Source organism: Lissotriton helveticus, chromosome 12 (assembly GCF_964261635.1).
Source record: "Lissotriton helveticus chromosome 12, aLisHel1.1, whole genome shotgun sequence".
Lineage (NCBI taxonomy): Eukaryota > Metazoa > Chordata > Amphibia > Caudata > Salamandridae > Lissotriton > Lissotriton helveticus.
In genome coordinates, this window is record NC_136073.1 from 88,988,770 (window position 1) to 89,003,913 (window position 15,144).

General features: G+C 40.6%; 1 protein-coding gene across 1 annotated transcript in view; it reads right to left on the minus strand.

The window, feature by feature from the left end:
* LOC144797903 (vomeronasal type-2 receptor 26-like) overlaps positions 1-15,144 on the minus strand; it is a 112,301-nt gene that overhangs the window by 91,130 nt on the left and 6,027 nt on the right. The gene's annotated exons all lie outside the window — the stretch shown is intronic.

Consider the following 15,144-nt stretch of genomic DNA (forward strand, 5'->3'; position numbering starts at 1 on the left):
TTTCCTCTCCTCAACGTTGAGTTGTCTTTCCAAATCTTCTAAGTTAACCGCATCCTCCTGAGCATGTGCCATGGCTCTTTCCACTTCAATCATGGCAGTGGCAGCTTCATTTTCGATAACTGGTCCTCCTAGTGGATCCTGACTCAATGAAACAGAACTCTGACTGTCCTGAGAACTGTCTCTAGCAATCTCGGCTGCAATTGTTGCTTCCTGCTCGATTTCCGCATTCAACATTTCTAGATATTTTGGAAAAACAGGACATTCTATGGTCTCTTTGGCTGCATTGAAAGAGTCTTCGTAACAGAGGAAATCTCCAAGCAGTTCCTCTTCTGCACGCCAAGGTTTGAAAAGTTGCAAAAGAGCTAAATAGAAAAACTCTTTTCTTTCGGGAGATTCGCCAATCAATTTTCGATGATTTACCAATTGGCATTTTTTTTGCTTGACCAGACATCCCTCACTTCCAATTACAGCATACACTTCTTTATCATTATCTTCTTTGATGTTCCTCTTGAATATGTAATTTTGTAGAACCTCATACAGACAAACATTCTCGAGGTGACTGCTTCTATTTGGATAATATGTATCCAACATGTTGGTCTTCAAAATATCTGTACTGTTTGGCTCCTTTTCCGCCAAATACTCAATTTCCCGTACAGGTTTCAGAACTCGATTACGCGTTGCAGCAAGACCAAGACTCGCCCAAATGATACTCCTAGATTTGGCATAGAGACTTGCTGAAGATAACCGGTCAGAACATTCGTAAGCTCCGATTTCTCGATGCGGCAACATCTTCAGACTGAAACTGTACAACTTCTTACTGAGGCTCTTTTCATGGGAAATGTCCTCCCACATATCCTTCAATTCTGTCTTTTCTTTTTTTGTGATGTAAGATGTCACATACCGAGCCACAGCCATACAGTTATCAGCCACAAACTGTATATCCATGTAGGCATTCCACATGGACAAAATCACTGGGTTGTAGTCGTTGATGTACTTCGACTCTTCGTTTCTTTTCAAATTGTATGTATTTTTGGGTGATTTCCTCGTCACATTATGTCGCAGCGAAGACATCAAACTGTTCACTCTTCCTTTAGAAATCACCGGTCGTGGAAAGCCGAAACGACATTTTGTGTAGAACTTGTCCTCGTTTCTGAATTTACGACGACAGTACTTTCCACAACGATGGCTTTGAAAGCGTAAAACTTGTTCTCTTAGGCTTTTGTCTTCCTTTGTCTTTGGAACAGCACATGTAGAATACTGTTCTATGAAACTCATCACTAAGTCATCCGGATCTGTTCCAAATTTGGGTGCATCTTTGATCCATAGCAGCATATGTATATGAGGAGCACCTCTTGCTTGGTACTCCTTTCTCCAGAAGAAATCCAACACCTCTCCAAGAGGTGGATTTTTCTTGTTCATGATGAAAGACATCATAGCCTTAAATCTATGATTGAAGTACCTGCATACATTCACTGGATCCAAGGAGCACAGTTCTCCGGGTGTCTTGAATTCGATATTTTCAATGTTTCCATTTGCCTCTCGTAGAAATTCAAGTAAGTCTTCCCAGCCATACTCGGCACAGCTGAGAGTGAGGAACCATGTGGGAGTTCCTAAGTTCCTCAGCATACATTTTAAATCACCATGACGTCGGTACCAGTACTCATTAGTACCACGCTGACATGCCATGAGATTAATCAGGTGAGAATCCAAAATACTGTCTTGCACATTGACTTTATCCATAAAGTCCCTTGCCGAGATATTTTGCATCTGTACACCACTTTTCAAGATGTGGTTCACTGCATATGACAGTCCAGACAGATCGCTTTCAAACAGTAGATGAAACAAATAGGGAATGCATTGACGAAACCTAGGATCTTCTGCATACAATCGTAAAGTACGGTATTCAGAAGCAGGAATTTGATCAGGTCGCTCATCATATCTTCCTCCTTGACCTGTTGGAAATAGCTGTGGGAAACACCGAGCTTCCAAACGTTCCTCCCAAACACTAATGGGACTCCCTTTCGCTTGTTTCATTTGAAACAACTCAATAGCATTCCCCATGACTTCCTTGGAATGCAAAGGATGAACACTATAATGTTCATATATTTCTTCATTTTTAGAGGCTTCTACTTTCTCAATTTGTCCAGCACACAAATCGCTGTCCTCTTCTTCACTTACTTCCTCTTCTGCAACACATACATTCTTGTAGTGCTTATTGTTTTTCATCAAATACAATGTTGCCTTTTTGACTTTCCTAACATCCACTAAATCTTGCCAGATTTTCTTACTCTTTGTCGGAACCCCATTAACTAAGATAACTAGAGGTTCCTCTTCCACTTTCTCTACTCCAATTGTATTAATGTTTTTCTTCAAATCTAGAGGCAAATAAACATCTCTTCCCTTTAATCCTCTCTGTAAATCTGATGGAGGCAATTTCCCTGTCTTTGGCTCCATTCGTACAATAGCCTGAAAGGGATGGACACTTTGAATCAAAATAGATTCATAAGTATTTAAATCCTTCAATTCAGAAGGGATGTCAACCAATTCCAGATTATTATGAACCGCTCTAGCAGGCATCCGGTTTTGATTTAATTTGTTACAACAATAACTACACACACGTTGATCCGATCCCAAATCAAAACAATTTTCTACCATCAAGTATGTTGCGAAATCCTTCCATTCACTATTATTTTCCCTTTCACTTTTTGCATATAAATCCACTAACTTAGTCTGATTCTTATAATAAGTGCGTCGACAACACACACAAGTGAAATTAGGCCTCTCACTTGATTTCATCTGAAATGTGGCAATTTCCTTCTGAAAATTATTTGTACTGGAAATCTGTACACTCTCTTCCACATTACCTTCTTCTTCTGAGTCAACTTCAACATTGTTCTCTTTACTAGCAAAGTAACAAAACTCAATTTCTGCACAAATATTCTTCACATCTACTTCTGAACCATGCAAAAGAGCAGTGCATAATTGCTAGACTCAGCATAATACAACATTCTAACTAATTTCCTCACTTTATTATGATGCACTGCTAGCATCCTGAAATGATGTAAAACACTCTGGCATACTCTCCTGGAAAGACAAGCCAATGAATGACCATGCAAACCTGTCACTTCTCTCACTCTGCAAGGATCTAATTCTTGCAACAACTTCATTTTCTGTTTTAAACTTTTCTTATTAAATGTCCGTACAAAATCACAAAGCAAATTAATGGAATCCTGTCGCACACTGCAAATACTACTACACTTCCAGGTGTACACTGGTCCCTTAGGACGTCTTCCTAAAACCTCATTACCTAACACCTCTTCTGCCTCTGTTGACACAAGTTTTTCTTTTTCAACCGGACAACCATCTTTCACCTCATATGCTCGACCACTGGTGTCAACTGCATGCACCAAATCATTATCCTGGAAATAACTCTCCTCATTAAAAAATGCCTCACAACTTGAACTATGCATCCATTCTCCTGAAAAAACTTCACAAAAATTACTACGATTAACTGTTCTCTTCCATCTACTATTTGTTTTAAAATCATAAATTGCCTTGTTTAGTTTCCTAATTCTATTGATTATCAAAATAAATAACTTTAGCTTAATTTCGAATGCCTGATCAATAATTTTCTCAACGTGTTTCTTTCGCTTATAAAAAGCCACTTTCTGTTGACCTTTCTTAATATTTTTTAACAAATTGCCAATTATCCTGTTGCGGAACATTCGTCTACGAATGTCCCTAAACTGATTATTCCTTCTATTACCATGCACAGAGTTTTCTCCTGCTCTAGCAGTAACATTTTTGAGTGGCCTTTTCTTTCCGTTTAAATTGGCTCTCTTCTTCTGGACTAAAACATGTTCTGTAGTGATACTTTTTTTTCTGGAAATATTTCTTAGGAAAGATTTCGTTGTCTTACCCGGAGCTTTCTTGGTGACTTGACGAGTTTTTATTGTAGAGGACTGCTGCAAGCATGTAGTAAGCTGCTGTGTTTGACGTTTTGTAGCCTTCCTCCTTCTTTGCCTCGAAGGCATACTTTAATTTTGAAATGATCTGCAGTTGAATCTGTGGTAAAATATAATAAAAAATGTTATTAACCACTATTACCAAACAGTAAATCAATAACAGTCGTCAAAAAATTTGCAGTACATATCAAGAAACCTAATTGACTTCAAGAAACGTTTTTAAACACATCAAGTAAACAAATTAATCACCCAGATTCATGGGGAAGTGACTTAAAATGCCCTAACACACATGAAAGCGTATTTTTAAGGCCCTTGCACCATTTTTGTGTCACTTTTAACATGGCTGTGTAACTCAAATAAACAAAATCTACTTGTAAAACACTTGACACAAAGCAACCTTTTAAATACACAACTTTCTTCATAATTTTATTTACAAGGACCTTGCACCACGGGGAAATGACTTAAATTAAAATGGGGAAAAGAACGTCAAAGTGACTCAAAGGCCTTGTAAATATGCCCCAAGCAGCCTATGAAACTCTAGCAGTGCATATCAAGAAACCTAATTGACTTCAAGAAATGTTTTTAAACACATCAAGTAAACAAATTAATCACCCAGATTCATGGGGAAGTGACGTAAAATGCCCTAACACACATGAAAGCGTATTTGTAAGGCCCTTGCACCATTTTTGCGTCACTTTTAACATGGCTATGTAACTCAAAGAAACAAAATCTATTTGTAAAACACTTGACAGAAAGCAACATTTTAAATACACAACTTTCTTCATAATTTTCTCCCTAAAGCATACTATTCTCTATCTAAATTAAATGAATCTTTTCTCACCTTAGCAAATACTTTTTGAGTTTCAAAACAGTCTCAGACACACACCAATGTGTCTTTAGCAGAGCAAAGGGTATGCACTCCAGAGGCTGCAACCAACAAAGGCACAGAAATGCTGTAATTCATCACACATATCTCTCATGTCACCCAATCAAAACTCTTCCCTCACTTTTTTCAAATCAACACCCTTCCCCCCTCTGCTCTTTCTACCTTTTTTCCATAGCAACCACCTCCTGAAAGACATCTCATGTTTACAAGTTCACACAACAATATTTCGATTGAACTCTGAACTCTCAGTACACCTGCGTATCCAGTGCAATCTTTCATAAAATGATTTTTTCTTGACCACTCAAATTACATCTTTCAAAGAACTCACCCATGCACCCTAACTTTCTGTTTTCAGCAATCAAAATCCACCAATCACTGCTACTGAATCATTAGCACAGAAACTCCTCAGTTTTTTTGATTACAAACTCCTACTCTTTCAACTGCCATTTCATTTCCACACTTCATCTGACTGCAGCAGAACCTCCTCTCACCATGTTTTCTGTCTGGATTGTTGGACATAGTTACATTCACTGGGCTCAAAGGTATGCTGATAACAGAAATTTACACAACCTCAATTTACAAAATGTGGAAATCAACTGGATTGGCCATAGAGGATTAAGATGTCACCAATTGATACCATTGGTGAAAACCTTTTTTCATTTGCCAAAACCTGACCTGTTAATTGTGCACTGTGGAGGAAATGACTTGGGCACTTTGACTGGGGTAGGTCTGGAAATGCTTTTAAAGGACACCTTTGAGCAATTGATGGCACTTTTTCCTCAAACTGCCTTGGTATATTCAAATATATGCCAAAGACAGAAATGGAGGTGGTCCAATCAATTTTGTTCACAAATTGAGAAATCGAGGAAGCATGTAAATAAGTCTGTTTCAGCTTACATGAGAGACCATGGAATGGGCTCCATCTACAACAATAACTTGCGTTACTACATGCAAGATATCTACAGAGGAGATGGAGTTCACTTCTCAGATGAGGGGAACAGAGTTTTCATCCTGAATTTAAGACTATGTATTGGTACCTACTTATAAGTACCTAAATCTACCACATACCCAAAAGCTCTTCTCAGAGCTACCCTAACTATGATCACTTTAAACAAATTTTAAATGTAACTTTTTTTTTACTAATTTTCACGATTTACGCTTTCCGGAGTGCTACCCGGTTCGCGCACCGGACGCTAACCACGTGAAAATTTGAAAAAAAATGTGGGTTTTTTTTCACATATATGGGCCTCCTCAGCCACCCTCAGAAAACCTAGGGGGTCAGGATACGTCTCCCGTGCCCCCTTATACCCATTTCCCACATTGTTTTTCCTCCATCTTGTGATTAAATTTCACCGAAACACAACATGGCGGACTCCCGGTACGCTACCGGTTAGCTACCCGGTTCGCGTACCGGGTAGCGCCTCTACCACGAAAAAGCGGAATTTTTGATTTTTTTTTTATTTTTTGCCCCGCGGGACCCTTTAATAGCCCCCTCATCAATCCTAGGGGGTCAGGAGGGGTCTACCTTGCCCCCTTTCATTAATTTCCCCCTTCGTTTTTCTTCACCTCTTGTCTCTCGATCCTACCGAGAGACAAGATGGCGGCCGCTCCGAACTGTTTAGAATGTTGACAGACACCGGAGAGCCAATCAGCTTCACTTCGCGATGTTCCGTCACGCGTCAGGTACGCGAACCGGGGCGCTAACCGGAGCGCTGTTACAGATATATATATTTTTTTGAACGTTAATTTATCAAAATCCACTGGAGCACATATATTGAGACCTAGCAAAGGCACATCAGGCAAACAATATCTACAATTTTGCCAAGTTTCGTGGAAATCCATTCAGCCGTTCGAGCTAAAAGTGATTCCAACCGCCCTATGGAAAATTGCATGGGAAAAACGCGTTTTGGGACCCCCCTTTTTTATCGGCCTCCCCTTGACGAAACCCCCCCAAATTTTCAGGGGCTGCTCAGAAACGAAATGTTCCATTTTCCTGAAAATTTCAGCCAATTCCGTCCTCAAACGTCAAAGTTATTCGACATAGAATTTTCAAAAATCCCATAGGAAAAAAATCCTATCTATATATACCTACTGGCGACCGCCAGTAGGTAATATATATATATATATATATTCACTGAAAAAACCATAGGTTATAGACCATATATAGTTAGGAATTAGCATTTAAAAAACCTTATTTTACTCACACAAAACCATTGAAATTCCATATATAGTTAGTTGTTCTAACTATATATTGCGCACCCGCAATCCACTGCTGATCATGTCACATATTACATCATTCATGACATGGTCAGTGACATCACTGATGACATCACTGATGACATCTCAAATGACATCACTGATGACATCACTGATAACAACATCCAGTGATTTTTTGTTTCTATAAAGTTTAAATATGTCTTACATATTGAAGAATGAGTGGATGTGTAAGTGTCTGGACGAAGGATTTAGTAGGTGCATGACTGACTGTATGAGTGAGTGATTAAATGTGTCTCACTGAGTGCATGGGTTAGTGACTAAACTGTCTTAATTTGTGCATCATTATGTCTGTTGTTCTGTAAACTGCTGCATGTGTTGATCAGTAGCTATATGAGTAACTATATGGGTTATTGATTGATTGCCCAAGTATTTGTATGGGAGACTGAGTGTGTGTGTGGCTAGCTGGGAGGTGTGTGACTCTGTGCAGATCAATCTGTACTTGTATCAATGATTGTATAAGAAGGTAAGTATGTGTTAGTATATGTTTGAAAATGTAAGGTGCTCTATGTTTAACTGTATAGACAAGAAAATGGAAGTGTCATTGATTCTTTACAGGACTGACTAGGTGTGTGAGTAACTCCATGGATGAGTGGCAGACTGTGAGTGTCTGTATAGGTGTATGAGTGCATATGATAGTGTTGTAAAGATGAGTGATTGTATGTATGAATGATTGTATGGGTGAATGAGTGAAGGTGTGTGTAGACGTAGCAATCAGTGAGTGCGTATGTAGTAACTAGTATTGGTGTGTCAATGGTTTCAAAAATTATACTCTCTTTTTAACACTGGGTGAAACAGAGGTTATATTAAAATGTGAGGAGATGCATTGTATTGTCACATGAATGATATCATCAGTGATGTGGTCATTGATGTCAAATGAGATGTCATCAGTGATGTCATCAGTGATGTCATTTGAGATGTCATCAGTGATGTCATCAGTGATGTCACTGACCATGTCATGAATGATGTAATATGTGACATGATCAGCAGTGGATTGCGGGTGCGCAATATATAGTTAGAACAACTAACTATATATGGAATTTCAATGGTTTTGTGTGAGTAAAATAAGGTTTTTTAAATGCTAATTCCTAACTATATATGGTCTATAACCTATGGTTTTTTCAGTGAATTTTCAAGGTTTTGTAAATGCTAATTCCTAACTATATATGGTCTATAACCTATGGTTTTTTCAGTGAATTTCAATGGTTTTTTAATAGCAAATATCATAAGCTGTCGAATGTCAAGTACGTGGTAAGTAAAAACATTTTCGTGTTTATGCACACTGATCTGCTTTGAATGCTGCCCCCCACCCCTCATTTCTATTAGGAGTACTCTCTCTTTGCAGATAGTGAAGGGTAGTTAACGCAGCCCTTTGCCCCCTTTGTAATCCGTCGTGCCTGCTTCTCTCTCCATTTGATTGATTGTTCTCTTTGGTTCATTCTCTATTTACAAACAAGCACAGAGTCGCAATACTCTGTTTAGTCTTTGCAGATAGCGAAAAATCGTGTAAAAAAACAAAAGGAATCGAGCAAAATCAGTAGGCCACTAATGGGATCTCTTTTTGACCTCGCTAAAATAGAAACATTAGGAACAACCTGTTGAAAATAGCAATGCGTATGTACATAAGCGGCGTTCATTTGTGTTCACAGTACCCCTTGTTGATTGTTTGAATCGAGCATTGAATTGTTCGAAGTTGGTTCTCTTAAGGATCTTCTCTGCCTGCAAACGAGGAAGAATAGGAATATTCTCTCTCCCTTTGCAGATAGTGAAGGGTAGGTAACGCAAGCCTTTAACACGTCGTACCTGTTTCATTCCTCATTGATTGATTGATTGTCCGAACATTGACTGTTTGGGAATTAGTTCTTTTTGGAGGTATTCCCTGTTTGCAAATAAACGTAGGAAAATCTTTGCAAGTAGTGAAAGGGTACGTAATGCGGACCTTTCTCCCCCGTTGTAATCTGTCATGCCTATCTACTCCCCACTGATTGATGCACCTGTTTCACCCGGACCATTTACTAGAGATACGTCATCTGGCCCGACCAGAGCGCACCCCTAGTGAAAAGGACATATGCAATAATAACGAAGTGATCACTGTATCCTGTTAACAGAAACTTTAGCATGAAACAACCTGGAAAGAAAAGAATAGGAAAACGAAAATCAGTAGGCCACTGATGAACATGAACTTTTATTAAACAACGAACAAAGAAACGATAACATAACGTAATGATAAAACCTATTAATGTCCTAGAAACAAGAAAACGTTAAAATATGCCAGTGGTGAGAGACCAGAAAAACATTAAGAGAAACCAAATCACCCCTCGCTGTCCCACCGCCTGCCACGCCAAAAAAATCGATAGACTAGGGAAAATGCAAGTCAGTAGAACATCCGCCCCCACTCTGGAAACTTCCAAGGTGGGGCAGGGTTGCGGCTACACCCAGCCGGGAGCAGCCCATATAAGTCGGGTCCTGCTGCCACGCCTCGGCCAGTAGATCCTAACGTACGGTGTAGCCGGAGGAGAGGCCGAGGCCAGCGGGACCCGGCCAGGGGATTGCCTTTACAACGCTGAACAGTTGCAGGGGGGGGGGAATGTCTCCTCGACCCTCCCCTCTCTCTCCCAGTCCGGCCGCGGTGGCCCTTGAGAGTTGCAGGTACTCCCGCCACATGCTCTTCCGGTCCGGCCACCAACGGTCGGGGGGTCGAGGCCGACGGGATCCGGCTGCAGCCGATAAACCAAGAAACCCGTTCATGGGGCCAGAGCCAGGGGCGTCCGGCTGACATCTACCGGAAGCCCGGCCCGAAGACGGACGGGACACTTCTTCTTTCATGAATAATGGCTGCGACAACACTGGGGGGGGATGTCTTGCACATGCCTCCGACCCCCCCCCTCGTCCTCATCGCCTGGTCCGGCCATAACAAATCTCAAGCGAGACGCCGTGGGGTGCACTGGGAGGGAGAGACGGTGCGAACAGGCCTCTCCCGCCTCCCCAGGTGGAGGCTTCCCAGCTGCACCCTCAGCGCTCCAGGCGCCCGGAAAAGGGTTCTTCCACTGTGGCCATGCTGCAACGTCTCGCCCGGCAGGGTGGAGCCCGTCCGCTCATTTGACCCCGCGATCGCCAGTAGCTACCGAACTCTCAAAATGGCGGTCGACCTGGCAAGAGCGGGCCCAGCATAAAGAAATGGCCCGGTCACTGGTTGACTCCACCACCGTAGTCCTCCACGACCTTGAAGATTCTAGAGGAGCCGCGGGAGTCTCCGACCCCCGATGGGGAATGACTGCCATGATCGCCCGTGGAGTGACGAAACTGTATCCGCGGGACGTCGGCGCTCCCATGCTGGCGCCAGCCTCACTTTGAATTACTAGAATCCTGCAGACCTCAGTTCCGGTGAAAGCACAGTGTGACCCGGTAGGAAAAATTGTTGCACCCCCTCCCCTTTTTGACTGATAGTTCAAACCACCGATCCTTTCCTTTGCCCTTTTAACGGAACTTTGGACTGCCTCCCCCTCTTTTACATTTTCTAGAGAAAACAAAACATTAACCACTACATTAGCATAGCAGTTGACACCAGAACTGTTTTCAAATTTAAAACCAACAACATCTTCAACAGAATCCTTTTTGTTTCTGCTGTGACCCTGCTACAGCACAGGCATTGTACCCAGCAGTAATTCTGCAATGCCGGTAAGAATAGCTGTGGTGCCTACTGGACTCACTCACCCCACGCCGTTATTTGCTGGGCGGCAACTTACTAGACATCACCTTCGTGCCATCTAGATTTCAGCGCGTTCTGCTGCCTTGGAACTATTCGCACAACAGACCGCTACTGACAAGAATATTTCATTATTGGTGCTGTCAATTTCAATAAATCTATTGGATAATTCAAAAGAAATTGCCACGGTCTCTTCGTTGTTTAAATGTTTTTACTGTTTTTGTTTTGTTGTATATATTTATATGTTATTAAAGTTTTATATTCCTACTACTTTGTTGGAGTGCTATATATTTTTAATGTGACACATAATTGTAAAAACTTTGATGTACAAAGAGTCATTCCTGGAATCTTCCGCTTCAGGCTCGGTCCCCTCCCCAATCACAATACAGGATGGTTTTCAGATAGTAGGAACACGTGTGGTGTGACGGATCTCATTGGGTGTGGGCCTTGATCTACTATAACTCCTTTGAAGAGGGGTGATTCTTTACAGCTGGGGCCATAAACTACATCTGCAGGGCTAGGTGATAGCCTGGACAATCGGACACAGAGGAAGAGGAGTGTCAGAGGGTGCGGTAGTGAATAGGGCGAAAGGGAGGTGTCGGGCGGGCACAGAGTGTGATTCTCAGGGAAGAGCAGCGCAGATGGGGGGAGGTTTATTGCCCATGCATAAGACAGAGAGCGGGGGTGACCAGTGCCTGGGAAAGATGCTTGCGAGGAGCCATGCTACGAATCGACAGCGTGCAGAGAGTGGGTCTGCTCAAGACATCTAAAATGGCTGCCGTGCACGACAAAAGTGTGGCATTTCAAAAAAGGCAAGATGGCGCAGACAATGTTTTTCAACACTTCCTCATTTCCTTCTAATCGAACGTTAACAGACGTTGGGGCATATTACCAAAGTTAAGCGATATTTATCGCTAACGATGCTTACCAACGAATTTTTTACCGCTAAGCATCGTCAGAAATTATCGAAGATAAACCTTGCTATTATCAAGGTTTATCGCAAATGCGATAATAAACGGCCGCAATGCATGAATATCGCTAAAAACTCAGCGATATTCATGCATTACCGAGCTAATGCTCTTAGCCATGTTATCCACCTCCCATTGGATAACATGGCTAAGAACTGCTCAGGGCAGGTGTTACTTTTTGGAGATATTCGCGCTTAGCGCGAATATCTCCAAAAGTTGGTAATAGGAGATAGATATCTTGCATGTTGTAATGCAAGTTATTGTGGTATATGGAACTCATACCATAATCTCTCAGGAAAGCAGAAACTGATCCTTTTGGGACCGCCTAAAAAGGCCTAGGGGGTGAGGAGTACTCTACTTTGCCCCCTTTTCACGTTCCGAACTATTTTATTTTACTCTCTTCTGTAATTACACAAAATAGCAGCGATAAGATGCATCGGAGACACACAGTGAGAGAAAGGAGGCCGGAGATGAAGAAGAGATGTCAAATACACATTGGAGATAATATAGTGGCAGAAGGGAAGTAAATATGAGTAAACTTACCATGTAACATAAAAATGTTGCACTCTATACTATAAGTCTCATTTTATACTACAATCACTTCGCTACAACCTCATAAATTAAAAATAAAAATGAATAATGTCTCAAACAATTTTTGATTTCTAAATATAAATTTATTCTTCAGAATTTTCTAAATTTGAAAGAACTAGTAACATGTCCTCATCAGCAATGTCCTCATGAAAAGTCTGCAATGATGATTCTTGTAACTCTATGGTCTCCAAACATTCGATAAATTCGCCATCAAGAGATTGATCAAAAAAATCATTCAAGTCATCTCCTCCTTGTGACAATATTTCATTATTGGTGCTGTCAATTTCAATCAATGTAGTGGAATCATTCAAGTCATCTCCTCGTGACAATATTTCATTATTGGTGCTCTCAATTTCAATCAATGTAGTGGAATCATTCAAGTCATCTCCTCCTTGTGACAATATTTCATTATTGGTGCTGTCCATTTCAATCAATCTAATGGAATCATACAAGTCATCTCCTCCTTGTGACAATATTTCATTATTGGTGCTCTCAATTTCAATCAATGTAGTGGAATCATTCAAGTCATCTCCTTGTGACAATATTTCATTATTGGTGCTGTCCATTTCAATCAATCTAATGGAATCATACAAGTCATCTCCTCCTTGTGACAATATTTCATTATTGGTGCTCTCAATTTCAATCAATGTAGTGGACAATTCAAAAGAAATTGCCACGGTCTCTTCATTGTGAGCCATTTTATTTTGAAATTGCTTGCTGTAAATTGCAGAAAAAAATAATCACTTTCATTTATCGTTTTTAGTAATACATAATATAAAACTAACTTTATCAAGTATTTAGTATAACAGAAGGACTGCAAATAAATAACAGAAAACATTTTTCAAATTATCTTCAAGTGTACAACATAGTTCCCCTTACAAATTAACAACTCACCTTTTTAAAAGTAGGAGAAGTGTTAGTACTGTGTAAATCAAACACCAGAATCTCACCACCAAAAATTCCTCACAAATGTACCTCAGACAGTAGTATCACAAAATGGCTGTGGTTTCCTCTCATTTGACATATATACATAACCAATTAACTTTCATCACACACAAATACAAAACCAAACTAACATTTTAATTGGTTCTAAATTTCAACACTTTCAAATGTGTTTTCCCCATGCAATTTTCCATAGGACATTTACATACGTCTACAGCCTGAATGGCTGAACGAAATTACACCAAACTTGGCAAAATGGTACATCAAACCTAAGAGGTCAGGAAGGATCTACTATGCCCCCTTATGGTCATTTCCCCCTTCGCTTTGGCCTCCTCTTGTCTCTCAATCCTACCGAGAGACAAGATGGCGGCCGCTACGGACTGTTTGGAATGTTGACAGACGCCGGAGAACCAATCAGCTTCGCAAAGCTCCGTAACGCGAAAAGTACACGAAGCGGAGCGCTGTTACAGATATATATCTTTTTTTGAACGTTAATTTCTCAAAATCCACTGGAGCACATATATTGAGACCTAGCAAAGGCACATCGGGCTACCAGTCCCTAATATTTTGCCAAGTTTCGTGCAAATCCATTCAGCCGTTCGATTATTATTATTATTATTTTTTTTTGCCCCGCGGGGCCCTTTTAAAACCTCCACATCAAACGTAGGGGGTCAGCGAGGATCTACTATTCCCCCTTATGGTCATTTGCCCCTTCGCTTTGGCCTCCTCTTGTCTCTCGATCCTACCTAGAGACAAGATGGCGGCCGCTCCGGACTGTTTAGAATGTTGACAGACACCGGAGAGCCAATCAGCTTCGCTACGCGAAGTTCCGTTACGTGTAAAGTCCGCGAACCGGAGCGCTTCCCGGTCCGCTGTTACAGATATATATCTTTTTTTAAACGTTAATTTCTCAAAATCCACTGGAGCACATATATTGAGACCTACAAAAGGCACATCGGGCTACCAGTCCCTACAATTTTGCCAAGTTTCGTGCAAATCCATTCAGCCGTTCGGGCTAAAAGTGAGGCCAACCGCCCTATGGAAAACTCAATGTTAAAAACACGTTTTGGGACCCCCTTTTTTCTCGGCCCCCCCTTGACGAACCCCCCCCAAATTTTCAAGGGCTGCTCAGAAACAAAATGTGCCATTTTCCTGAAAATTTCAGCCAATTCCGTCCACAAACGCCAAAGTTATTAGACATAGAATTTTCAAAAATCCCATAGAGAAAAAATCCTAACTATATATACCTACTGGCGACCGCCAGTAGGTAATATATATATATATATATATATTGCTTTGTCTCTTCTCACCACAATTACCATGGATGAAGTCACGGCACAGCAACAGGTCAGTTCACAGATATTTTATTTACACACCATGTGCAAAGTAAAGTGCATCAAATATATAGATATGCATAAATGTGGATGTATGTGTATATGTAAATATATATAAGGATATCTAATGGAATAAGAGATATAATATAAGAGCGTGTAAGCAGCGCATGGAGAAGGCGTGAGTTATAGTTAACATGGTGTGCTTACCAAGTTCTATACACTGTGTATGGAGGTGTGTAAGTTATAATACCTTGATGGTGTTGCGTAAATTATAAATTAAAGATATAGCTTTGTAATTTGTAATGTTTGTGTACTTTACGATTTAGTTTGTATAGTTTTAGTTTGTATAAGAAAGAATGAATAAAGTTTTCCCAAACTGTAACAAATATTTAACCTTTATTTTTTTTACATTGATATAGATATATACGTAGATGTAGATATAGATAGAGATGGAAATTTCCAATAAACTCAATTAGAT